We start from the raw sequence: 26,048 nt of genomic DNA, 5'->3' as shown, positions 1-26,048 counted from the left end.
TTTCGATTTGATTCAATTCGATTCTTTTGGATTCTACTTGATTTGTTTCTTTTCGATTCGTTTTGATTCGATTGTTTTTGATTCATGTCGATTCGATTCGATTCTTTTGTTTCGATTCGATTCTTTTCAATTCGAATCTTTTCGTTACATGGAATTCGATTCTTTTCGATTTGATTCTTTATGATTTTCTTCCACTCGATTCAATTCGATTCTTTTTTTTATGATAGTCACAGAGAGAGACAGAGAGGCAGAGACACAGGCAGAGGGAGAAGCAGGCTCCATGCACCGGGAGCCCGATGTGGGATTCGATCCCGTGATTCCAGGAACGTGCCCTGGGCCAAAGGCAGGCGCTAAACCGCTGCGCCACCCAGGGATCCCTCAATTCGATTCTTTTTTATTCGAATCTATTCAATTCTTTTTGATTCGATTAGATTCTATTCGAGTTTTTTCGATTTGATTCGATTAGTTCTTTTTGATTCAATTCAATTCATTTCTTTTGATTCAAATCAATTCGATTCTTTTGGATTCGATTCGATTCTTTTGGATTCGATTCTTTTGGATTCGAATCGAGTGGATTCTTTTCATTGCGATCGGATTCATTTCAATTCGATTCTTTTCGATTCGAATGTTTTCGAATCAATTCGATACTTTTTGATTCGATTCGATTCTTTTCGTGTCGATTTGATTCTTTTCGATTCGATTCTTTTCTATTTGAATCGATTCGATTCTTTTCATTTCGATTCGATTTGATTCAATTCGATTCTTTTCGATCAATTCAATTTGATTGTTTTCGATTTGATTCGATTCGATTCTTTTCTATTCTATTCAATTCGATTATTTTCCATTCGATGATGCAATTGGATTCTTTTCGATTCGATTCGATTCTTTTCGATTCGATTCGACTCGATTTCATGCTTTTTGATTCGATTCGACTAGAATTTAATCGACTGATTCAATTTGATTCTTTTCTTTTCGGTTGGATTCTTTTCTATTCGATTTTTTTCTATTCAATTCGATTCTTTCAATTCAATTCGATTCGATTCGATTCGATTCAATTCTTTTCGTTTCAAATCGATTCGTTTCAATTCGAGTCTTTTCAATTTGATGCTTTTCGATTCGGTTCGATTTGATATTTTTAATTTGATTCGAGTCTTTTCGATTCGATTCGATTCTTTTCAATTCGATTCTTTTCGATTCGAGTCTTTTTGATTCGATTCATTTCGATTCGATTCGATTCTTTTCACTCCGATTTGATGCTTTATCAGTTGATCTGATTTGTTTCATTTCGATTCTTTTCGATTCAATTCGATTCTTTTCGATTCCATTAAATTTGATTCGATTCTTTTCGATTCGATTAGATTCTTTTCGATTTGATTCCATTCAGTTCGATTCTTTTCGATTCGATTGGATTCTTTTCGATTTGATTCAATTCTTTCGATTCGATTTGATTTGATTCTTTTCGGTTCGATTCAATACGATTCTTTTCATTTCGATTCTAATCGATTCTCTTCGATTCGTTTCGATTCGTTTCGATTCGATTTTTTTCGATTCTATTCTATTCGATTCATTTTGAATCATTTCGATTTGATTCTGTTCGAGTAGTTTCTATTAGATTCTTTTCGATTTGATTCAATTCGATTCGAGTCTTTTTGATTCGAGTCTTTTCGACTCGATGCAATTCAATACGATTCTTTTAGATTCGATTCGATTCGATTGTTTTCGTTTCGATTCGACTTTTTTTGATTCGATTCTTTTCGATTCGATTGTTTTCAATTCGATTGATTCGATTCTTTTCAATTCTATGCTATTCAAAGCGATTCTTTTGTATTTGATTCGATTTGATTGATTTCTTTTTGATTCGGTTCGATTCGTTTCTTTTCGATTCGATTCAATTCTTTTCGATTCGATTCTTTTCGATTCGATTTGATTCTTTTCGATTCTATTCTATTCTATTCTTTTCTATTCCATTCGAATCGATTCGTTTTGATTGAATTCGATTCTTTTCGATTCGATTCAATTAGATTCTTTTCGATTGGATTCAATTTGTTTCGATTCGAATCAATTTGATTCTTTTCGATTGGATTCCATTCGATTCTTTTCGATTTGATTCAATTCGATTCTTTTCGATTCTATTCATTTCGATGATTTTCGTTGAGATTAGATTCTTTTCGATTTGATTTTTTTTGCTTCGAGTCAATTCATTTCGCTTATTTTGGTTAGGATCAATTCAATTCGATTCTTTTTGATTTGATTTGATTCTATTCGATTTCTTTCGATTCTATTCTATTCTTTTCGATTCGATTCCATTCAATCCGATTCTTTTCGATTCGATTCGATTGTTTTAGATTTGATTCCATTCTTTCGATTCTATTTGATATGATTCTTTTCGATTCGATTTGATACGATACTTTTTATTTTGATTCGAATCGATTCTCTTCGGTTCGATACGTTTTGATTCTTTTCGATTCAATTCTATTCGAATTTTTTCGATTTGATTCAATTCGATTCTTTTGGATTCTACTTGATTTGTTTCTTTTCGATTCGTTTTGATTCGATTGTTTTTGATTCATGTCGATTCGATTCGATTCTTTTGTTTCGATTCGATTCTTTTCAATTCGAATCTTTTCGTTACATGGAATTCGATTCTTTTCGATTTGATTCTTTATGATTTTCTTCCACTCGATTCAATTCGATTCTTTTTTTTATGATAGTCACAGAGAGAGACAGAGAGGCAGAGACACAGGCAGAGGGAGAAGCAGGCTCCATGCACCGGGAGCCCGATGTGGGATTCGATCCCGTGATTCCAGGAACGTGCCCTGGGCCAAAGGCAGGCGCTAAACCGCTGCGCCACCCAGGGATCCCTCAATTCGATTCTTTTTTATTCGAATCTATTCAATTCTTTTTGATTCGATTAGATTCTATTCGAGTTTTTTCGATTTGATTCGATTAGTTCTTTTTGATTCAATTCAATTCATTTCTTTTGATTCAAATCAATTCGATTCTTTTGGATTCGATTCGATTCTTTTGGATTCGATTCTTTTGGATTCGAATCGAGTGGATTCTTTTCATTGCGATCGGATTCATTTCAATTCGATTCTTTTCGATTCGAATGTTTTCGAATCAATTCGATACTTTTTGATTCGATTCGATTCTTTTCGTGTCGATTTGATTCTTTTCGATTCGATTCTTTTCTATTTGAATCGATTCGATTCTTTTCATTTCGATTCGATTTGATTCAATTCGATTCTTTTCGATCAATTCAATTTGATTGTTTTCGATTTGATTCGATTCGATTCTTTTCTATTCTATTCAATTCGATTATTTTCCATTCGATGATGCAATTGGATTCTTTTCGATTCGATTCGATTCTTTTCGATTCGATTCGACTCGATTTCATGCTTTTTGATTCGATTCGACTAGAATTTAATCGACTGATTCAATTTGATTCTTTTCTTTTCGGTTGGATTCTTTTCTATTCGATTTTTTTCTATTCAATTCGATTCTTTCAATTCAATTCGATTCGATTCGATTCGATTCAATTCTTTTCGTTTCAAATCGATTCGTTTCAATTCGAGTCTTTTCAATTTGATGCTTTTCGATTCGGTTCGATTTGATATTTTTAATTTGATTCGAGTCTTTTCGATTCGATTCGATTCTTTTCAATTCGATTCTTTTCGATTCGAGTCTTTTTGATTCGATTCATTTCGATTCGATTCGATTCTTTTCACTCCGATTTGATGCTTTATCAGTTGATCTGATTTGTTTCATTTCGATTCTTTTCGATTCAATTCGATTCTTTTCGATTCCATTAAATTTGATTCGATTCTTTTCGATTCGATTAGATTCTTTTCGATTTGATTCCATTCAGTTCGATTCTTTTCGATTCGATTGGATTCTTTTCGATTTGATTCAATTCTTTCGATTCGATTTGATTTGATTCTTTTCGGTTCGATTCAATACGATTCTTTTCATTTCGATTCTAATCGATTCTCTTCGATTCGTTTCGATTCGTTTCGATTCGATTCGATTTTTTTCGATTCTATTCTATTCGATTCATTTTGAATCATTTCGATTTGATTCTGTTCGAGTAGTTTCTATTAGATTCTTTTCGATTTGATTCAATTCGATTCGAGTCTTTTTGATTCGAGTCTTTTCGACTCGATGCAATTCAATACGATTCTTTTAGATTCGATTCGATTCGATTGTTTTCGTTTCGATTCGACTTTTTTTGATTCGATTCTTTTCGATTCGATTGTTTTCAATTCGATGGATTCGATTCTTTTCAATTCTATGCTATTCAAAGCGATTCTTTTGTATTTGATTCGATTTGATTGATTTCTTTTTGATTCGGTTCGATTCGTTTCTTTTCGATTCGATTCAATTCTTTTCGATTCGATTCTTTTCGATTCGATTTGATTCTTTTCGATTCTATTCTATTCTATTCTTTTCTATTCCATTCGAATCGATTCGTTTTGATTGAATTCGATTCTTTTCGATTCGATTCAATTAGATTCTTTTCGATTGGATTCAATTTGTTTCGATTCGAATCAATTTGATTCTTTTCGATTGGATTCCATTCGATTCTTTTCGATTTGATTCAATTCGATTCTTTTCGATTCTATTCATTTCGATGATTTTCGTTGAGATTAGATTCTTTTCGATTTGATTTTTTTTGCTTCGAGTCAATTCATTTCGCTTATTTTGGTTAGGATCAATTCAATTCGATTCTTTTTGATTTGATTTGATTCTATTCGATTTCTTTCGATTCTATTCTATTCTTTTCGATTCGATTCCATTCAATCCGATTCTTTTCGATTCGATTCGATTGTTTTAGATTTGATTCCATTCTTTCGATTCTATTTGATATGATTCTTTTCGATTCGATTTGATACGATACTTTTTGTTTTGATTCGAATCGATTCTCTTCGGTTCGATACGTTTTGATTCGTTTCGATTCAATTCTATTCGAATTTTTTCGATTTGATTCGATTCGATTCTTTTGGATTCTACTTGATTTGTTTCTTTTCGATTCGTTTTGATTCGATTGTTTTTGATTCATGTGGATTCGATTCGATTCTTTTGTTTCGATTCGATTCTTTTCAATTCGAATCTTTTCGTTACATGGAATTCGATTCTTTTCGATTTGATTCTTTATGATTTTCTTCAACTCGATTCAATTCGATTCTTTTTTTTTATGATAGTCACAGAGAGAGACAGAGAGGCAGAGACACAGGCAGAGGGAGAAGCAGGCTCCATGCACCGGGAGCCCGATGTGGGATTCGATCCCGTGATTCCAGGAACGTGCCCTGGGCCAAAGACAGGCGCTAAACCGCTGCACCACCCAGGGATCCCTCAATTCGATTCTTTTTTATTCGAATCTATTCAATTCTTTTTGATTCGATTAGATTCTATTCGAGTTTTTTCGATTTGATTCGATTAGTTCTTTTTGATTCAATTCAATTCATTTCTTTTGATTCAAATCAATTCGATTCTTTTGGATTCGATTCGATTCTTTTGGATTCGATTCTTTTGGATTCGAATCGAGTGGATTCTTTTCATTGCGATCGGATTCATTTCAATTCGATTCTTTTCGATTCGAATGTTTTCGAATCAATTCGATACTTTTTGATTCGATTCGATTCTTTTCGTGTCGATTTGATTCTTTTCGATTCGATTCTTTTCTATTTGAATCGATTCGATTCTTTTCATTTCGATTCGATTTGATTCAATTCGATTCTTTTCGATCAATTCAATTTGATTGTTTTCGATTTGATTCGATTCGATTCTTTTCTATTCTATTCAATTCGATTATTTTCCATTCGATGATGCAATTGGATTCTTTTCGATTCGATTCGATTCTTTTCGATTCGATTCGACTCGATTTCATGCTTTTTGATTCGATTCGACTAGAATTTAATCGACTGATTCAATTTGATTCTTTTCTTTTCGGTTGGATTCTTTTCTATTCGATTTTTTTCTATTCAATTCGATTCTTTCAATTCAATTCGATTCGATTCGATTCGATTCAATTCTTTTCGTTTCAAATCGATTCGTTTCAATTCGAGTCTTTTCAATTTGATGCTTTTCGATTCGGTTCGATTTGATATTTTTAATTTGATTCGAGTCTTTTCGATTCGATTCGATTCTTTTCAATTCGATTCTTTTCGATTCGAGTCTTTTTGATTCGATTCATTTCGATTCGATTCGATTCTTTTCACTCCGATTTGATGCTTTTCCATTTGATCTGATTTGTTTCATTTCGATTCTTTTCGATTCAATTCGATTCTTTTCGATTCCATTAAATTTGATTCGATTCTTTTCGATTCGATTAGATTCTTTTCGATTTGATTCCATTCAGTTCGATTCTTTTCGATTCGATTGGATTCTTTTCGATTTGATTCAATTCTTTCGATTCGATTTGATTTGATTCTTTTCGGTTCGATTCAATACGATTCTTTTCATTTCGATTCTAATCGATTCTCTTCGATTCGTTTCGATTCGTTTCGATTCGATTCGATTTTTTTCGATTCTATTCTATTCGATTCATTTTGAATCATTTCGATTTGATTCTGTTCGAGTAGTTTCTATTAGATTCTTTTCGATTTGATTCAATTCGATTCGAGTCTTTTTGATTCGAGTCTTTTCGACTCGATGCAATTCAATACGATTCTTTTAGATTCGATTCGATTCGATTGTTTTCGTTTCGATTCGACTTTTTTTGATTCGATTCTTTTCGATTCGATTGTTTTCAATTCGATGGATTCGATTCTTTTCAATTCTATGCTATTCAAAGCGATTCTTTTGTATTTGATTCGATTTGATTGATTTCTTTTTGATTCGGTTCGATTCGTTTCTTTTCGATTCGATTCAATTCTTTTCGATTCGATTCTTTTCGATTCGATTTGATTCTTTTCGATTCTATTCTATTCTATTCTTTTCTATTCCATTCGAATCGATTCGTTTTGATTGAATTCGATTCTTTTCGATTCGATTCAATTAGATTCTTTTCGATTGGATTCAATTTGTTTCGATTCGAATCAATTTGATTCTTTTCGATTGGATTCCATTCGATTCTTTTCGATTTGATTCAATTCGATTCTTTTCGATTCTATTCATTTCGATGATTTTCGTTGAGATTAGATTCTTTTCGATTTGATTTTTTTTGCTTCGAGTCAATTCATTTCGCTTATTTTGGTTAGGATCAATTCAATTCGATTCTTTTTGATTTGATTTGATTCTATTCGATTTCTTTCGATTCTATTCTATTCTTTTCGATTCGATTCCATTCAATCCGATTCTTTTCGATTCGATTCGATTGTTTTAGATTTGATTCCATTCTTTCGATTCTATTTGATATGATTCTTTTCGATTCGATTTGATACGATACTTTTTATTTTGATTCGAATCGATTCTCTTCGGTTCGATACGTTTTGATTCTTTTCGATTCAATTCTATTCGAATTTTTTCGATTTGATTCAATTCGATTCTTTTGGATTCTACTTGATTTGTTTCTTTTCGATTCGTTTTGATTCGATTGTTTTTGATTCATGTCGATTCGATTCGATTCTTTTGTTTCGATTCGATTCTTTTCAATTCGAATCTTTTCGTTACATGGAATTCGATTCTTTTCGATTTGATTCTTTATGATTTTCTTCCACTCGATTCAATTCGATTCTTTTTTTTATGATAGTCACAGAGAGAGACAGAGAGGCAGAGACACAGGCAGAGGGAGAAGCAGGCTCCATGCACCGGGAGCCCGATGTGGGATTCGATCCCGTGATTCCAGGAACGTGCCCTGGGCCAAAGGCAGGCGCTAAACCGCTGCGCCACCCAGGGATCCCTCAATTCGATTCTTTTTTATTCGAATCTATTCAATTCTTTTTGATTCGATTAGATTCTATTCGAGTTTTTTCGATTTGATTCGATTAGTTCTTTTTGATTCAATTCAATTCATTTCTTTTGATTCAAATCAATTCGATTCTTTTGGATTCGATTCGATTCTTTTGGATTCGATTCTTTTGGATTCGAATCGAGTGGATTCTTTTCATTGCGATCGGATTCATTTCAATTCGATTCTTTTCGATTCGAATGTTTTCGAATCAATTCGATACTTTTTGATTCGATTCGATTCTTTTCGTGTCGATTTGATTCTTTTCGATTCGATTCTTTTCTATTTGAATCGATTCGATTCTTTTCATTTCGATTCGATTTGATTCAATTCGATTCTTTTCGATCAATTCAATTTGATTGTTTTCGATTTGATTCGATTCGATTCTTTTCTATTCTATTCAATTCGATTATTTTCCATTCGATGATGCAATTGGATTCTTTTCGATTCGATTCGATTCTTTTCGATTCGATTCGACTCGATTTCATGCTTTTTGATTCGATTCGACTAGAATTTAATCGACTGATTCAATTTGATTCTTTTCTTTTCGGTTGGATTCTTTTCTATTCGATTTTTTTCTATTCAATTCGATTCTTTCAATTCAATTCGATTCGATTCGATTCGATTCAATTCTTTTCGTTTCAAATCGATTCGTTTCAATTCGAGTCTTTTCAATTTGATGCTTTTCGATTCGGTTCGATTTGATATTTTTAATTTGATTCGAGTCTTTTCGATTCGATTCGATTCTTTTCAATTCGATTCTTTTCGATTCGAGTCTTTTTGATTCGATTCATTTCGATTCGATTCGATTCTTTTCACTCCGATTTGATGCTTTTCCATTTGATCTGATTTGTTTCATTTCGATTCTTTTCGATTCAATTCGATTCTTTTCGATTCCATTAAATTTGATTCGATTCTTTTCGATTCGATTAGATTCTTTTCGATTTGATTCCATTCAGTTCGATTCTTTTCGATTCGATTGGATTCTTTTCGATTTGATTCAATTCTTTCGATTCGATTTGATTTGATTCTTTTCGGTTCGATTCAATACGATTCTTTTCATTTCGATTCTAATCGATTCTCTTCGATTCGTTTCGATTCGTTTCGATTCGATTCGATTTTTTTCGATTCTATTCTATTCGATTCATTTTGAATCATTTCGATTTGATTCTGTTCGAGTAGTTTCTATTAGATTCTTTTCGATTTGATTCAATTCGATTCGAGTCTTTTTGATTCGAGTCTTTTCGACTCGATGCAATTCAATACGATTCTTTTAGATTCGATTCGATTCGATTGTTTTCGTTTCGATTCGACTTTTTTTGATTCGATTCTTTTCGATTCGATTGTTTTCAATTCGATGGATTCGATTCTTTTCAATTCTATGCTATTCAAAGCGATTCTTTTGTATTTGATTCGATTTGATTGATTTCTTTTTGATTCGGTTCGATTCGTTTCTTTTCGATTCGATTCAATTCTTTTCGATTCGATTCTTTTCGATTCGATTTGATTCTTTTCGATTCTATTCTATTCTATTCTTTTCTATTCCATTCGAATCGATTCGTTTTGATTGAATTCGATTCTTTTCGATTCGATTCAATTAGATTCTTTTCGATTGGATTCAATTTGTTTCGATTCGAATCAATTTGATTCTTTTCGATTGGATTCCATTCGATTCTTTTCGATTTGATTCAATTCGATTCTTTTCGATTCTATTCATTTCGATGATTTTCGTTGAGATTAGATTCTTTTCGATTTGATTTTTTTTGCTTCGAGTCAATTCATTTCGCTTATTTTGGTTAGGATCAATTCAATTCGATTCTTTTTGATTTGATTTGATTCTATTCGATTTCTTTCGATTCTATTCTATTCTTTTCGATTCGATTCCATTCAATCCGATTCTTTTCGATTCGATTCGATTGTTTTAGATTTGATTCCATTCTTTCGATTCTATTTGATATGATTCTTTTCGATTCGATTTGATACGATACTTTTTATTTTGATTCGAATCGATTCTCTTCGGTTCGATACGTTTTGATTCTTTTCGATTCAATTCTATTCGAATTTTTTCGATTTGATTCAATTCGATTCTTTTGGATTCTACTTGATTTGTTTCTTTTCGATTCGTTTTGATTCGATTGTTTTTGATTCATGTCGATTCGATTCGATTCTTTTGTTTCGATTCGATTCTTTTCAATTCGAATCTTTTCGTTACATGGAATTCGATTCTTTTCGATTTGATTCTTTATGATTTTCTTCCACTCGATTCAATTCGATTCTTTTTTTTATGATAGTCACAGAGAGAGACAGAGAGGCAGAGACACAGGCAGAGGGAGAAGCAGGCTCCATGCACCGGGAGCCCGATGTGGGATTCGATCCCGTGATTCCAGGAACGTGCCCTGGGCCAAAGGCAGGCGCTAAACCGCTGCGCCACCCAGGGATCCCTCAATTCGATTCTTTTTTATTCGAATCTATTCAATTCTTTTTGATTCGATTAGATTCTATTCGAGTTTTTTCGATTTGATTCGATTAGTTCTTTTTGATTCAATTCAATTCATTTCTTTTGATTCAAATCAATTCGATTCTTTTGGATTCGATTCGATTCTTTTGGATTCGATTCTTTTGGATTCGAATCGAGTGGATTCTTTTCATTGCGATCGGATTCATTTCAATTCGATTCTTTTCGATTCGAATGTTTTCGAATCAATTCGATACTTTTTGATTCGATTCGATTCTTTTCGTGTCGATTTGATTCTTTTCGATTCGATTCTTTTCTATTTGAATCGATTCGATTCTTTTCATTTCGATTCGATTTGATTCAATTCGATTCTTTTCGATCAATTCAATTTGATTGTTTTCGATTTGATTCGATTCGATTCTTTTCTATTCTATTCAATTCGATTATTTTCCATTCGATGATGCAATTGGATTCTTTTCGATTCGATTCGATTCTTTTCGATTCGATTCGACTCGATTTCATGCTTTTTGATTCGATTCGACTAGAATTTAATCGACTGATTCAATTTGATTCTTTTCTTTTCGGTTGGATTCTTTTCTATTCGATTTTTTTCTATTCAATTCGATTCTTTCAATTCAATTCGATTCGATTCGATTCGATTCAATTCTTTTCGTTTCAAATCGATTCGTTTCAATTCGAGTCTTTTCAATTTGATGCTTTTCGATTCGGTTCGATTTGATATTTTTAATTTGATTCGAGTCTTTTCGATTCGATTCGATTCTTTTCAATTCGATTCTTTTCGATTCGAGTCTTTTTGATTCGATTCATTTCGATTCGATTCGATTCTTTTCACTCCGATTTGATGCTTTATCAGTTGATCTGATTTGTTTCATTTCGATTCTTTTCGATTCAATTCGATTCTTTTCGATTCCATTAAATTTGATTCGATTCTTTTCGATTCGATTAGATTCTTTTCGATTTGATTCCATTCAGTTCGATTCTTTTCGATTCGATTGGATTCTTTTCGATTTGATTCAATTCTTTCGATTCGATTTGATTTGATTCTTTTCGGTTCGATTCAATACGATTCTTTTCATTTCGATTCTAATCGATTCTCTTCGATTCGTTTCGATTCGTTTCGATTCGATTCGATTTTTTTCGATTCTATTCTATTCGATTCATTTTGAATCATTTCGATTTGATTCTGTTCGAGTAGTTTCTATTAGATTCTTTTCGATTTGATTCAATTCGATTCGAGTCTTTTTGATTCGAGTCTTTTCGACTCGATGCAATTCAATACGATTCTTTTAGATTCGATTCGATTCGATTGTTTTCGTTTCGATTCGACTTTTTTTGATTCGATTCTTTTCGATTCGATTGTTTTCAATTCGATTGATTCGATTCTTTTCAATTCTATGCTATTCAAAGCGATTCTTTTGTATTTGATTCGATTCGATTGATTTCTTTTTGATTCGGTTCGATTCGTTTCTTTTCGATTCGATTCAATTCTTTTCGATTCGATTCTTTTCGATTCGATTTGATTCTTTTCGATTCTATTCTATTCTATTCTTTTCTATTCCATTCGAATCGATTCGTTTTGATTGAATTCGATTCTTTTCGATTCGATTCAATTAGATTCTTTTCGATTGGATTCAATTTGTTTCGATTCGAATCAATTTGATTCTTTTCGATTGGATTCCATTCGATTCTTTTCGATTTGATTCAATTCGATTCTTTTCGATTCTATTCATTTCGATTATTTTCGTTGAGATTAGATTCTTTTCGATTTGATTTTTTTTGCTTCGAGTCAATTCATTTCGCTTATTTTGGTTAGGATCAATTCAATTCGATTCTTTTTGATTTGATTTGATTCTATTCGATTTCTTTCGATTCTATTCTATTCTTTTCGATTCGATTCCATTCAATCCGATTCTTTTCGATTCGATTCGATTGTTTTAGATTTGATTCCATTCTTTCGATTCTATTTGATATGATTCTTTTCGATTCGATTTGATACGATACTTTTTGTTTTGATTCGAATCGATTCTCTTCGGTTCGATACGTTTTGATTCGTTTCGATTCAATTCTATTCGAATTTTTTCGATTTGATTCGATTCGATTCTTTTGGATTCTACTTGATTTGTTTCTTTTCGATTCGTTTTGATTCGATTGTTTTTGATTCATGTGGATTCGATTCGATTCTTTTGTTTCGATTCGATTCTTTTCAATTCGAATCTTTTCGTTACATGGAATTCGATTCTTTTCGATTTGATTCTTTATGATTTTCTTCAACTCGATTCAATTCGATTCTTTTTTTTTATGATAGTCACAGAGAGAGACAGAGAGGCAGAGACACAGGCAGAGGGAGAAGCAGGCTCCATGCACCGGGAGCCCGATGTGGGATTCGATCCCGTGATTCCAGGAACGTGCCCTGGGCCAAAGACAGGCGCTAAACCGCTGCACCACCCAGGGATCCCTCAATTCGATTCTTTTTTATTCGAATCTATTCAATTCTTTTTGATTCGATTAGATTCTATTCGAGTTTTTTCGATTTGATTCGATTAGTTCTTTTTGATTCAATTCAATTCATTTCTTTTGATTCAAATCAATTCGATTCTTTTGGATTCGATTCGATTCTTTTGGATTCGATTCTTTTGGATTCGAATCGAGTGGATTCTTTTCATTGCGATCGGATTCATTTCAATTCGATTCTTTTCGATTCAAATGTTTTCGAATCAATTCGATACTTTTTGATTCGATTCGATTCTTTTCGTGTCGATTTGATTCTTTTCGATTCGATTCTTTTCTATTTGAATCGATTCGATTCTTTTCATTTCGATTCGATTTGATTCAATTCGATTCTTTTCGATCAATTCAATTTGATTGTTTTCGATTTGATTCGATTCGATTCTTTTCTATTCTATTCAATTCGATTATTTTCCATTCGATGATGCAATTGGATTCTTTTCGATTCGATTCGATTCTTTTCGATTCGATTCGACTCGATTTCATGCTTTTTGATTCGATTCGACTAGAATTTAATCGACTGATTCAATTTGATTCTTTTCTTTTCGGTTGGATTCTTTTCTATTCGATTTTTTTCTATTCAATTCGATTCTTTCAATTCAATTCGATTCGATTCGATTCGATTCAATTCTTTTCGTTTCAAATCGATTCGTTTCAATTCGAGTCTTTTCAATTTGATGCTTTTCGATTCGGTTCGATTTGATATTTTTAATTTGATTCGAGTCTTTTCGATTCGATTCGATTCTTTTCAATTCGATTCTTTTCGATTCGAGTCTTTTTGATTCGATTCATTTCGATTCGATTCGATTCTTTTCACTCCGATTTGATGCTTTTCCATTTGATCTGATTTGTTTCATTTCGATTCTTTTCGATTCAATTCGATTCTTTTCGATTCCATTAAATTCGATTCGATTCTTTTCGATTCGATTAGATTCTTTTCGATTTGATTCCATTCAGTTCGATTCTTTTCGATTCGATTGGATACTTTTCAATTTGATTCAATTCTTTCGATTCGATTTGATTTGATTCTTTTCGGTTCGATTCAATACGATTCTTTTCATTTCGATTCTAATCGATTCTCTTCGATTCGTTTCGATTCGTTTCGATTCGATTCGATTTTTTTCGATTCTATTCTATTCGATTCATTTTGAATCATTTCGATTTGATTCTGTTCGAGTAGTTTCTATTAGATTCTTTTCGATTTGATTCAATTCGATTCGAGTCTTTTTGATTCGAGTCTTTTCGACTCGATGCAATTCAATACGATTCTTTTAGATTCGATTCGATTCGATTGTTTTCGTTTCGATTCGACTTTTTTTGATTCGATTCTTTTCGATTCGATTGTTTTCAATTCGATTGATTCGATTCTTTTCAATTCTATGCTATTCAAAGCGATTCTTTTGTATTTGATTCGATTCGATTGATTTCTTTTTGATTCGGTTCGATTCGTTTCTTTTCGATTCGATTCAATTCTTTTCGATTCGATTCTTTTCGATTCGATTTGATTCTTTTCGATTCTATTCTATTCTATTCTTTTCTATTCCATTCGAATCGATTCGTTTTGATTGAATTCGATTCTTTTCGATTCGATTCAATTAGATTCTTTTCGATTGGATTCAATTTGTTTCGATTCGAATCAATTTGATTCTTTTCGATTGGATTCCATTCGATTCTTTTCGATTTGATTCAATTCGATTCTTTTCGATTCTATTCATTTCGATTATTTTCGTTGAGATTAGATTCTTTTCGATTTGATTTTTTTTGCTTCGAGTCAATTCATTTCGCTTATTTTGGTTAGGATCAATTCAATTCGATTCTTTTTGATTTGATTTGATTCTATTCGATTTCTTTCGATTCTATTCTATTCTTTTCGATTCGATTCCATTCAATCCGATTCTTTTCGATTCGATTCGATTGTTTTAGATTTGATTCCATTCTTTCGATTCTATTTGATATGATTCTTTTCGATTCGATTTGATACGATACTTTTTATTTTGATTCGAATCGATTCTCTTCGGTTCGATACGTTTTGATTCGTTTCGATTCAATTCTATTCGAATTTTTTCGATTTGATTCGATTCGATTCTTTTGGATTCTACTTGATTTGTTTCTTTTCGATTCGTTTTGATTCGATTGTTTTTGATTCATGTCGATTCGATTCGATTCTTTTGTTTCGATTCGATTCTTTTCAATTCGAATCTTTTCGTTACATGGAATTCGATACTTTTCGATTTGATTCTTTATGATTTTCTTCAACTCGATTCAATTCGATTCTTTTTTTTTATGATAGTCACAGAGAGAGACAGAGAGGCAGAGACACAGGCAGAGGGAGAAGCAGGCTCCATGCACCGGGAGCCCGATGTGGGATTCGATCCCGTGATTCCAGGAACGTGCCCTGGGCCAAAGGCAGGCGCTAAACCGCTGCACCACCCAGGGATCCCTCAATTCGATTCTTTTTATTCGAATCTATTCAATTCTTTTTGATTCGATTAGATTCTATTCGAGTTTTTTCGATTTGATTCGATTAGTTCTTTTTGATTCAATTCAATTCATTTCTTTTGATTCAAATCAATTCGATTCTTTTGGATTCGATTCGATTCTTTTGGATTCGATTCTTTTGGATTCGAATCGAGTGGATTCTTTTCATTGCGATCGGATTCATTTCAATTCGATTCTTTTCGATTCGAATGTTTTCGAATCAATTCGATACTTTTTGATTCGATTCGATTCTTTTCGTGTCGATTTGATTCTTTTCGATTCGATTCTTTTCTATTTGAATCGATTCGATTCTTTTCATTTCGATTCGATTTGATTCAATTCGATTCTTTTCGATCAATTCAATTTGATTGTTTTCGATTTGATTCGATTCGATTCTTTTCTATTCTATTCAATTCGATTATTTTCCATTCGATGATGCAATTGGATTCTTTTCGATTCGATTCGATTCTTTTCGATTCGATTCGACTCGATTTCATGCTTTTTGATTCGATTCGACTAGAATTTAATCGACTGATTCAATTTGATTCTTTTCTTTTCGGTTGGATTCTTTTCTATTCGATTTTTTTCTATTCAATTCGATTCTTTCAATTCAATTCGATTCGATTCGATTCGATTCAATTCTTTTCGTTTCAAATCGATTCGTTTCAATTCGAGTCTTTTCAATTTGATGCTTTTCGATTCGGTTCGATTTGATATTTTTAATTTGATTCGAGTCTTTTCGATTCGATTCGATTCTTTTCAATTCGATTCTTTTCGATTCGAGTCTTTTTGATTCGATTCATTTCGATTCGATTCGATTCTTTTCACTCCGATTTGATGCTTTTCCATTTGATCTGATTTGTTTCATTTCGATTCTTTTCGATTCAATTCGATTCTTTTCGATTCCATTAAATTCGATTCGATTCTTTTCGATTCGATTAGATTCTTTTCGATTTGATTCCATTCAGTTCGATTCTTTTCGATTCGATTGGATACTTTTCGATTTGATTCAATTCTTTCGATTCGATTTGATTTGATTCTTTTCGGTTCGATTCAATACGATTCTTTTCATTTCGATTCTAATCGATTCTCTTCGATTCGTTTCGATTCGTTTCGATTCGATTCGATTTTTTTCGATTCTATTCTATTCGATTCATTTTGAATCATTTCGATTTGATTCTGTTCGAGTAGTTTCTATTAGATTCTTTTCGATTTGATTCAATTCGATTCGAGTCTTTTTGATTCGAGTCTTTTCGACTCGATGCAATTCAATACGATTCTTTTAGATTCGATTCGATTCGATTGTTTTCGTTTCGATTCGACTTTTTTTGATTCGATTCTTTTCGATTCGATTGTTTTCAATTCGATTGATTCGATTCTTTTCAATTCTATGCTATTCAAAGCGATTCTTTTGTATTTGATTCGATTCGATTGATTTCTTTTTGATTCGGTTCGATTCGTTTCTTTTCGATTCGATTCAATTCTTTTCGATTCGATTCTTTTCGATTCGATTTGATTCTTTTCGATTCTATTCTATTCTATTCTTTTCTATTCCATTCGAATCGATTCGTTTTGATTGAATTCGATTCTTTTCGATTCGATTCAATTAGATTCTTTTCGATTGGATTCAATTTGTTTCGATTCGAATCAATTTGATTCTTTTCGATTGGATTCCATTCGATTCTTTTCGATTTGATTCAATTCGATTCTTTTCGATTCTATTCATTTCGATTATTTTCGTTGAGATTAGATTCTTTTCGATTTGATTTTTTTTGCTTCGAGTCAATTCATTTCGCTTATTTTGGTTAGGATCAATTCAATTCGATTCTTTTTGATTTGATTTGATTCTATTCGATTTCTTTCGATTCTATTCTATTCTTTTCGATTCGATTCCATTCAATCCGATTCTTTTCGATTCGATTCGATTGTTTTAGATTTGATTCCATTCTTTCGATTCTATTTGATATGATTCTTTTCGATTCGATTTGATACGATACTTTTTATTTTGATTCGAATCGATTCTCTTCGGTTCGATACGTTTTGATTCGTTTCGATTCAATTCTATTCGAATTTTTTCGATTTGATTCGATTCGATTCTTTTGGATTCTACTTGATTTGTTTCTTTTCGATTCGTTTTGATTCGATTGTTTTTGATTCATGTCGATTCGATTCGATTCTTTTGTTTCGATTCGATTCTTTTCAATTCGAATCTTTTCGTTACATGGAATTCGATACTTTTCGATTTGATTCTTTATGATTTTCTTCAACTCGATTCAATTCGATTCTTTTTTTTTATGATAGTCACAGAGAGAGACAGAGAGGCAGAGACACAGGCAGAGGGAGAAGCAGGCTCCATGCACCGGGAGCCCGATGTGGGATTCGATCCCGTGATTCCAGGAACGTGCCCTGGGCCAAAGGCAGGCGCTAAACCGCTGCACCACCCAGGGATCCCTCAATTCGATTCTTTTTATTCGAATCTATTCAATTCTTTTTGATTCGATTAGATTCTATTCGAGTTTTTTCGATTTGATTCGATTAGTTCTTTTTGATTCAATTCAATTCATTTCTTTTGATTCAAATCAATTCGATTCTTTTGGATTCGATTCGATTCTTTTGGATTCGATTCTTTTGGATTCGAATCGAGTGGATTCTTTTCATTGCGATCGGATTCATTTCAATTCGATTCTTTTCGATTCGAATGTTTTCGAATCAATTCGATACTTTTTGATTCGATTCGATTCTTTTCGTGTCGATTTGATTCTTTTCGATTCGATTCTTTTCTATTTGAATCGATTCGATTCTTTTCATTTCGATTCGATTTGATTCAATTCGATTCTTTTCGATCAATTCAATTTGATTGTTTTCGATTTGATTCGATTCGATTCTTTTCTATTCTATTCAATTCGATTATTTTCCATTCGATGATGCAATTGGATTCTTTTCGATTCGATTCGATTCTTTTCGATTCGATTCGACTCGATTTCATGCTTTTTGATTCGATTCGACTAGAATTTAATCGACTGATTCAATTTGATTCTTTTCTTTTCGGTTGGATTCTTTTCTATTCGATTTTTTTCTATTCAATTCGATTCTTTCAATTCAATTCGATTCGATTCGATTCGATTCAATTCTTTTCGTTTCAAATCGATTCGTTTCAATTCGAGTCTTTTCAATTTGATGCTTTTCGATTCGGTTCGATTTGATATTTTTAATTTGATTCGAGTCTTTTCGATTCGATTCGATTCTTTTCAATTCGATTCTTTTCGATTCGAGTCTTTTTGATTCGATTCATTTCGATTCGATTCGATTCTTTTCACTCCGATTTGATGCTTTTCCATTTGATCTGATTTGTTTCATTTCGATTCTTTTCGATTCAATTCGATTCTTTTCGATTCCATTAAATTCGATTCGATTCTTTTCGATTCGATTAGATTCTTTTCGATTTGATTCCATTCAGTTCGATTCTTTTCGATTCGATTGGATACTTTTCGATTTGATTCAATTCTTTCGATTCGATTTGATTTGATTCTTTTCGGTTCGATTCAATACGATTCTTTTCATTTCGATTCTAATCGATTCTCTTCGATTCGTTTCGATTCGTTTCGATTCGATTCGATTTTTTTCGATTCTATTCTATTCGATTCATTTTGAATCATTTCGATTTGATTCTGTTCGAGTAGTTTCTATTAGATTCTTTTCGATTTGATTCAATTCGATTCGAGTCTTTTTGATTCGAGTCTTTTCGACTCGATGCAATTCAATACGATTCTTTTAGATTCGATTCGATTCGATTGTTTCCGTTTCGATTCGACTTTTTTTGATTCGATTCTTTTCGATTCGATTGTTTTCAATTCGATTGATTCGATTCTTTTCAATTCTATGCTATTCAAAGCGATTCTTTTGTATTTGATTCGATTCGATTGATTTCTTTTTGATTCGGTTCGATTCGTTTCTTTTCGATTCGATTCAATTCTTTTCGATTCGATTCTTTTCGATTCGATTTGATTCTTTTCGATTCTATTCTATTCTATTCTTTTCTATTCCATTCGAATCGATTCGTTTTGATTGAATTCGATTCTTTTCGATTCGATTCAATTAGATTCTTTTCGATTGGATTCAATTTGTTTCGATTCGAATCAATTTGATTCTTTTCGATTGGATTCCATTCGATTCTTTTCGATTTGATTCAATTCGATTCTTTTCGATTCTATTCATTTCGATTATTTTCGTTGAGATTAGATTCTTTTCGATTTGATTTTTTTTGCTTCGAGTCAATTCATTTCGCTTATTTTGGTTAGGATCAATTCAATTCGATTCTTTTTGATTTGATTTGATTCTATTCGATTTCTTTCGATTCTATTCTATTCTTTTCGATTCGATTCCATTCAATCCGATTCTTTTCGATTCGATTCGATTGTTTTAGATTTGATTCCATTCTTTCGATTCTATTTGATATGATTCTTTTCGATTCGATTTGATACGATACTTTTTATTTTGATTCGAATCGATTCTCTTCGGTTCGATACGTTTTGATTCGTTTCGATTCAATTCTATTCGAATTTTTTCGATTTGATTCGATTCGATTCTTTTGGATTCTACTTGATTTGTTTCTTTTCGATTCGTTTTGATTCGATTGTTTTTGATTCATGTCGATTCGATTCGATTCTTTTGTTTCGATTCGATTCTTTTCAATTCGAATCTTTTCGTTACATGGAATTCGATACTTTTCGATTTGATTCTTTATGATTTTCTTCAACTCGATTCAATTCGATTCTTTTTTTTTATGATAGTCACAGAGAGAGACAGAGAGGCAGAGACACAGGCAGAGGGAGAAGCAGGCTCCATGCACCGGGAGCCCGATGTGGGATTCGATCCCGTGATTCCAGGAACGTGCCCTGGGCCAAAGGCAGGCGCTAAACCGCTGCACCACCCAGGGATCCCTCAATTCGATTCTTTTTATTCGAATCTATTCAATTCTTTTTGATTCGATTAGATTCTATTCGAGTTTTTTCGATTTGATTCGATTAGTTCTTTTTGATTCAATTCAATTCATTTCTTTTGATTCAAATCAATTCGATTCTTTTGGATTCGATTCGATTCTTTTGGATTCGATTCTTTTGGATTCGAATCGAGTGGATTCTTTTCATTGCGATCGGATTCATTTCAATTCGATTCTTTTCGATTCGAATGTTTTCGAATCAATTCGATACTTTTTGATTCGATTCGATTCTTTTCGTGTCGATTTGATTCTTTTCGATTCGATTCTTTTCTATTTGAATCGATTCGATTCTTTTCATTTCGATTCGATTTGATTCAATTCGATTCTTTTCGATCAATTCAATTTGATTGTTTTCGATTTGATTCGATTCGATTCTTTTCTATTCTATTCAATTCGATTATTTTCCATTCGATGATGCAATTGGATTCTTTTCGATTCGATTCGATTCTTTTCGATTCGATTCGACTCGATTTCATGCTTTTTGATTCGATTCGACTAGAATTTAATCGACTGATTCAATTTGATTCTTTTCTTTTCGGTTGGATTCTTTTCTATTCGATTTTTTTCTATTCAATTCGATTCTTTCAATTCAATTCGATTCGATTCGATTCGATTCAATTCTTTTCGTTTCAAATCGATTCGTTTCAATTCGAGTCTTTTCAATTTGATGCTTTTCGATTCGGTTCGATTTGATATTTTTAATTTGATTCGAGTCTTTTCGATTCGATTCGATTCTTTTCAATTCGATTCTTTTCGATTCGAGTCTTTTTGATTCGATTCATTTCGATTCGATTCGATTCTTTTCACTCCGATTTGATGCTTTTCCATTTGATCTGATTTGTTTCATTTCGATTCTTTTCGATTCAATTCGATTCTTTTCGATTCCATTAAATTCGATTCGATTCTTTTCGATTCGATTAGATTCTTTTCGATTTGATTCCATTCAGTTCGATTCTTTTCGATTCGATTGGATACTTTTCGATTTGATTCAATTCTTTCGATTCGATTTGATTTGATTCTTTTCGGTTCGATTCAATACGATTCTTTTCATTTCGATTCTAATCGATTCTCTTCGATTCGTTTCGATTCGTTTCGATTCGATTCGATTTTTTTCGATTCTATTCTATTCGATTCATTTTGAATCATTTCGATTTGATTCTGTTCGAGTAGTTTCTATTAGATTCTTTTCGATTTGATTCAATTCGATTCGAGTCTTTTTGATTCGAGTCTTTTCGACTCGATGCAATTCAATACGATTCTTTTAGATTCGATTCGATTCGATTGTTTCCGTTTCGATTCGACTTTTTTTGATTCGATTCTTTTCGATTCGATTGTTTTCAATTCGATTGATTCGATTCTTTTCAATTCTATGCTATTCAAAGCGATTCTTTTGTATTTGATTCGATTCGATTGATTTCTTTTTGATTCGGTTCGATTCGTTTCTTTTCGATTCGATTCAATTCTTTTCGATTCGATTCTTTTCGATTCGATTTGATTCTTTTCGATTCTATTCTATTCTATTCTTTTCTATTCCATTCGAATCGATTCGTTTTGATTGAATTCGATTCTTTTCGATTCGATTCAATTAGATTCTTTTCGATTGGATTCAATTTGTTTCGATTCGAATCAATTTGATTCTTTTCGATTGGATTCCATTCGATTCTTTTCGATTTGATTCAATTCGATTCTTTTCGATTCTATTCATTTCGATGATTTTCGTTGAGATTAGATTCTTTTCGATTTGATTTTTTTTGCTTCGAGTCAATTCATTTCGCTTATTTTGGTTAGGATCAATTCAATTCGATTCTTTTTGATTTGATTTGATTCTATTCGATTTCTTTCGATTCTATTCTATTCTTTTCGATTCGATTCCATTCAATCCGATTCTTTTCGATTCGATTCGATTGTTTTAGATTTGATTCCATTCTTTCGATTCTATTTGATATGATTCTTTTCGATTCGATTTGATACGATACTTTTTATTTTGATTCGAATCGATTCTCTTCGGTTCGATACGTTTTGATTCGTTTCGATTCAATTCTATTCGAATTTTTTCGATTTGATTCGATTCGATTCTTTTGGATTCTACTTGATTTGTTTCTTTTCGATTCGTTTTGATTCGATTGTTTTTGATTCATGTCGATTCGATTCGATTCTTTTGTTTCGATTCGATTCTTTTCAATTCGAATCTTTTCGTTACATGGAATTCGATTCTTTTCGATTTGATTCTTTATGATTTTCTTCAACTCGATTCAATTCGATTCTTTTTTTTATGATAGTCACAGAGAGAGACAGAGAGGCAGAGACACAGGCAGAGGGAGAAGCAGGCTCCATGCACCGGGAGCCCGATGTGGGATTCGATCCCGTGATTCCAGGAACGTGCCCTGGGCCAAAGGCAGGCGCTAAACCGCTGCGCCACCCAGGGATCCCTCAATTCGATTCTTTTTTATTCGAATCTATTCAATTCTTTTTGATTCGATTAGATTCTATTCGAGTTTTTTCGATTTGATTCGATTAGTTCTTTTTGATTCAATTCAATTCATTTCTTTTGATTCAAATCAATTCGATTCTTTTGGATTCGATTCGATTCTTTTGGATTCGATTCTTTTGGATTCGAATCGAGTGGATTCTTTTCATTGCGATCGGATTCATTTCAATTCGATTCTTTTCGATTCGAATGTTTTCGAATCAATTCGATACTTTTTGATTCGATTCGATTCTTTTCGTGTCGATTTGATTCTTTTCGATTCGATTCTTTTCTATTTGAATCGATTCGATTCTTTTCATTTCGATTCGATTTGATTCAATTCGATTCTTTTCGATCAATTCAATTTGATTGTTTTCGATTTGATTCGATTCGATTCTTTTCTATTCTATTCAATTCGATTATTTTCCATTCGATGATGCAATTGGATTCTTTTCGATTCGATTCGATTCTTTTCGATTCGATTCGACTCGATTTCATGCTTTTTGATTCGATTCGACTAGAATTTAATCGACTGATTCAATTTGATTCTTTTCTTTTCGGTTGGATTCTTTTCTATTCGATTTTTTTCTATTCAATTCGATTCTTTCAATTCAATTCGATTCGATTCGATTCGATTTGATTCAATTCTTTTCGTTTCAAATCGATTCGTTTCAATTCGAGTCTTTTCAATTTGATGCTTTTCGATTCGGTTCGATTTGATATTTTTAATTTGATTCGAGTCTTTTCGATTCGATTCGATTCTTTTCAATTCGATTCTTTTCGATTCGAGTCTTTTTGATTCGATTCATTTCGATTCGATTCGATTCTTTTCACTCCGATTTGATGCTTTTCCATTTGATCTGATTTGTTTCATTTCGATTCTTTTCGATTCAATTCGATTCTTTTCGATTCCATTAAATTTGATTCGATTCTTTTCGATTCGATTAGATTCTTTTCGATTTGATTCCATTCAGTTCGATTCTTTTCGATTCGATTGGATTCTTTTCGATTTGATTCAATTCTTTCGATTCGATTTGATTTGATTCTTTTCGGTTCGATTCAATACGATTCTTTTCATTTCGATTCTAATCGATTCTCTTCGATTCGTTTCGATTCGTTTCGATTCGATTCGATTTTTTTCGATTCTATTCTATTCGATTCATTTTGAATCATTTCGATTTGATTCTGTTCGAGTGGTTTCTATTAGATTCTTTTCGATTTGATTCAATTTGATTCGAGTCTTTTTGATTCGAGTCTTTTCGACTCGATGCAATTCAATACGATTCTTTTAGATTCGATTCGATTCGATTGTTTTCGTTTCGATTCGACTTTTTTTGATTCGATTCTTTTCGATTCGATTGTTTTCAATTCGATTGATTCGATTCTTTTCAATTCTATGCTATTCAAAGCGATTCTTTTGTATTTGATTCGATTCGATTGATTTCTTTTTGATTCGGTTCGATTCGTTTCTTTTCGATTCGATTCAATTCTTTTCGATTCGATTCTTTTCGATTCGATTTGATTCTTTTCGATTCTATTCTATTCTATTCTTTTGTATTCCATTCGAATCGATTCGTTTTGATTGAATTCGATTCTTTTCGATTCGATTCAATTAGATTCTTTTCGATTGGATTCAATTTGTTTCGATTCGAATCAATTTGATTCTTTACGATTGGATTCCATTCGATTCTTTTCGATTTGATTCAATTCGATTCTTTTCGATTCTATTCATTTCGATGATTTTCGTTGAGATTAGATTCTTTTCGATTTGATTTTTTTTGCTTCGAGTCAATTCATTTCGCTTATTTTGGTTAGGATCAATTCAATTCGATTCTTTTTGATTTGATTTGATTCTATTCGATTTCTTTCGATTCTATTGTATTCTTTTCGATTCGATTCCATTCAATCCGATTCTTTTCGATTCGATTCGATTGTTTTAGATTTGATTCCATTCTTTCGATTCTATTTGACATGATTCTTTTCTATTCGATTTGATACGATACTTTTTATTTTGATTCGAATCGATTCTCTTCGGTTCGATTCGTTTTGATTCTTTTCGATTCAATTCTATTCGAATTTTTTCGATTTGATTCGATTCGATTCTTTTGGATTCTACTTGATTTGTTTCTTTTCGATTCGTTTTGATTCGATTCTTTTTGATTCATGTCGATTCGATTCGATTCTTTTGTTTCGATTCGATTCTTTTCAATTCGAATCTTTTCGTTACATGGAATTCGATTCTTTTCGATTTGATTCTTTATGATTTTCTTCAACTCGATTCAATTCGATTATTTTTTTATGATAGTCACAGAGAGAGACAGAGAGGCAGAGACACAGGCAGAGGGAGAAGCAGGCTCCATGCACCGGGAGCCCGATGTGGGATTCGATCCCGTGATTCCAGGAACGTGCCCTGGGCCAAAGGCAGGCGCTAAACCGTTGCGCCACCCAGGGATCCCTCAATTCGATTCTTTTTTATTCGAATCTATTCAATTCTTTTTGATTCGATTAGATTCTATTCGAGTTTTTTCGATTTGATTCGATTAGTTCTTTTTGATTCAATTCAATTCATTTCTTTTGATTCAAATCAATTCGATTCTTTTGGATTCGATTCGATTCTTTTGGATTCGATTCTTTTGGATTCGAATCGAGTGGATTCTTTTCATTGCGATCGGATTCATTTCAATTCGATTCTTTTCGATTCGAATGTTTTCGAATCAATTCGATACTTTTTGATTCGATTCGATTCTTTTCGTGTCGATTTGATTCTTTTCGATTCGATTCTTTTCTATTTGAATCGATTCGATTCTTTTCATTTCGATTCGATTTGATTCAATTCGATTCTTTTCGATCAATTCAATTTGATTGTTTTCGATTTGATTCGATTCGATTCTTTTCTATTCTATTCAATTCGATTATTTTCCATTCGATGATGCAATTGGATTCTTTTCGATTCGATTCGATTCTTTTCGATTCGATTCGACTCGATTTCATGCTTTTTGATTCGATTCGACTAGAATTTAATCGACTGATTCAATTTGATTCTTTTCTTTTCGGTTGGATTCTTTTCTATTCGATTTTTTTCTATTCAATTCGATTCTTTCAATTCAATTCGATTCGATTCGATTCGATTCAATTCTTTTCGTTTCAAATCGATTCGTTTCAATTCGAGTCTTTTCAATTTGATGCTTTTCGATTCGGTTCGATTTGATATTTTTAATTTGATTCGAGTCTTTTC

Source organism: Canis lupus, chromosome 38 (genome assembly GCF_048164855.1).
Source record: "Canis lupus baileyi chromosome 38, mCanLup2.hap1, whole genome shotgun sequence".
Taxonomy (NCBI): Eukaryota; Metazoa; Chordata; class Mammalia; order Carnivora; family Canidae; genus Canis; species Canis lupus.
The sequence above is the reverse complement of the archived record's forward strand: the minus strand, read 5'-3'. Positions refer to the sequence as shown.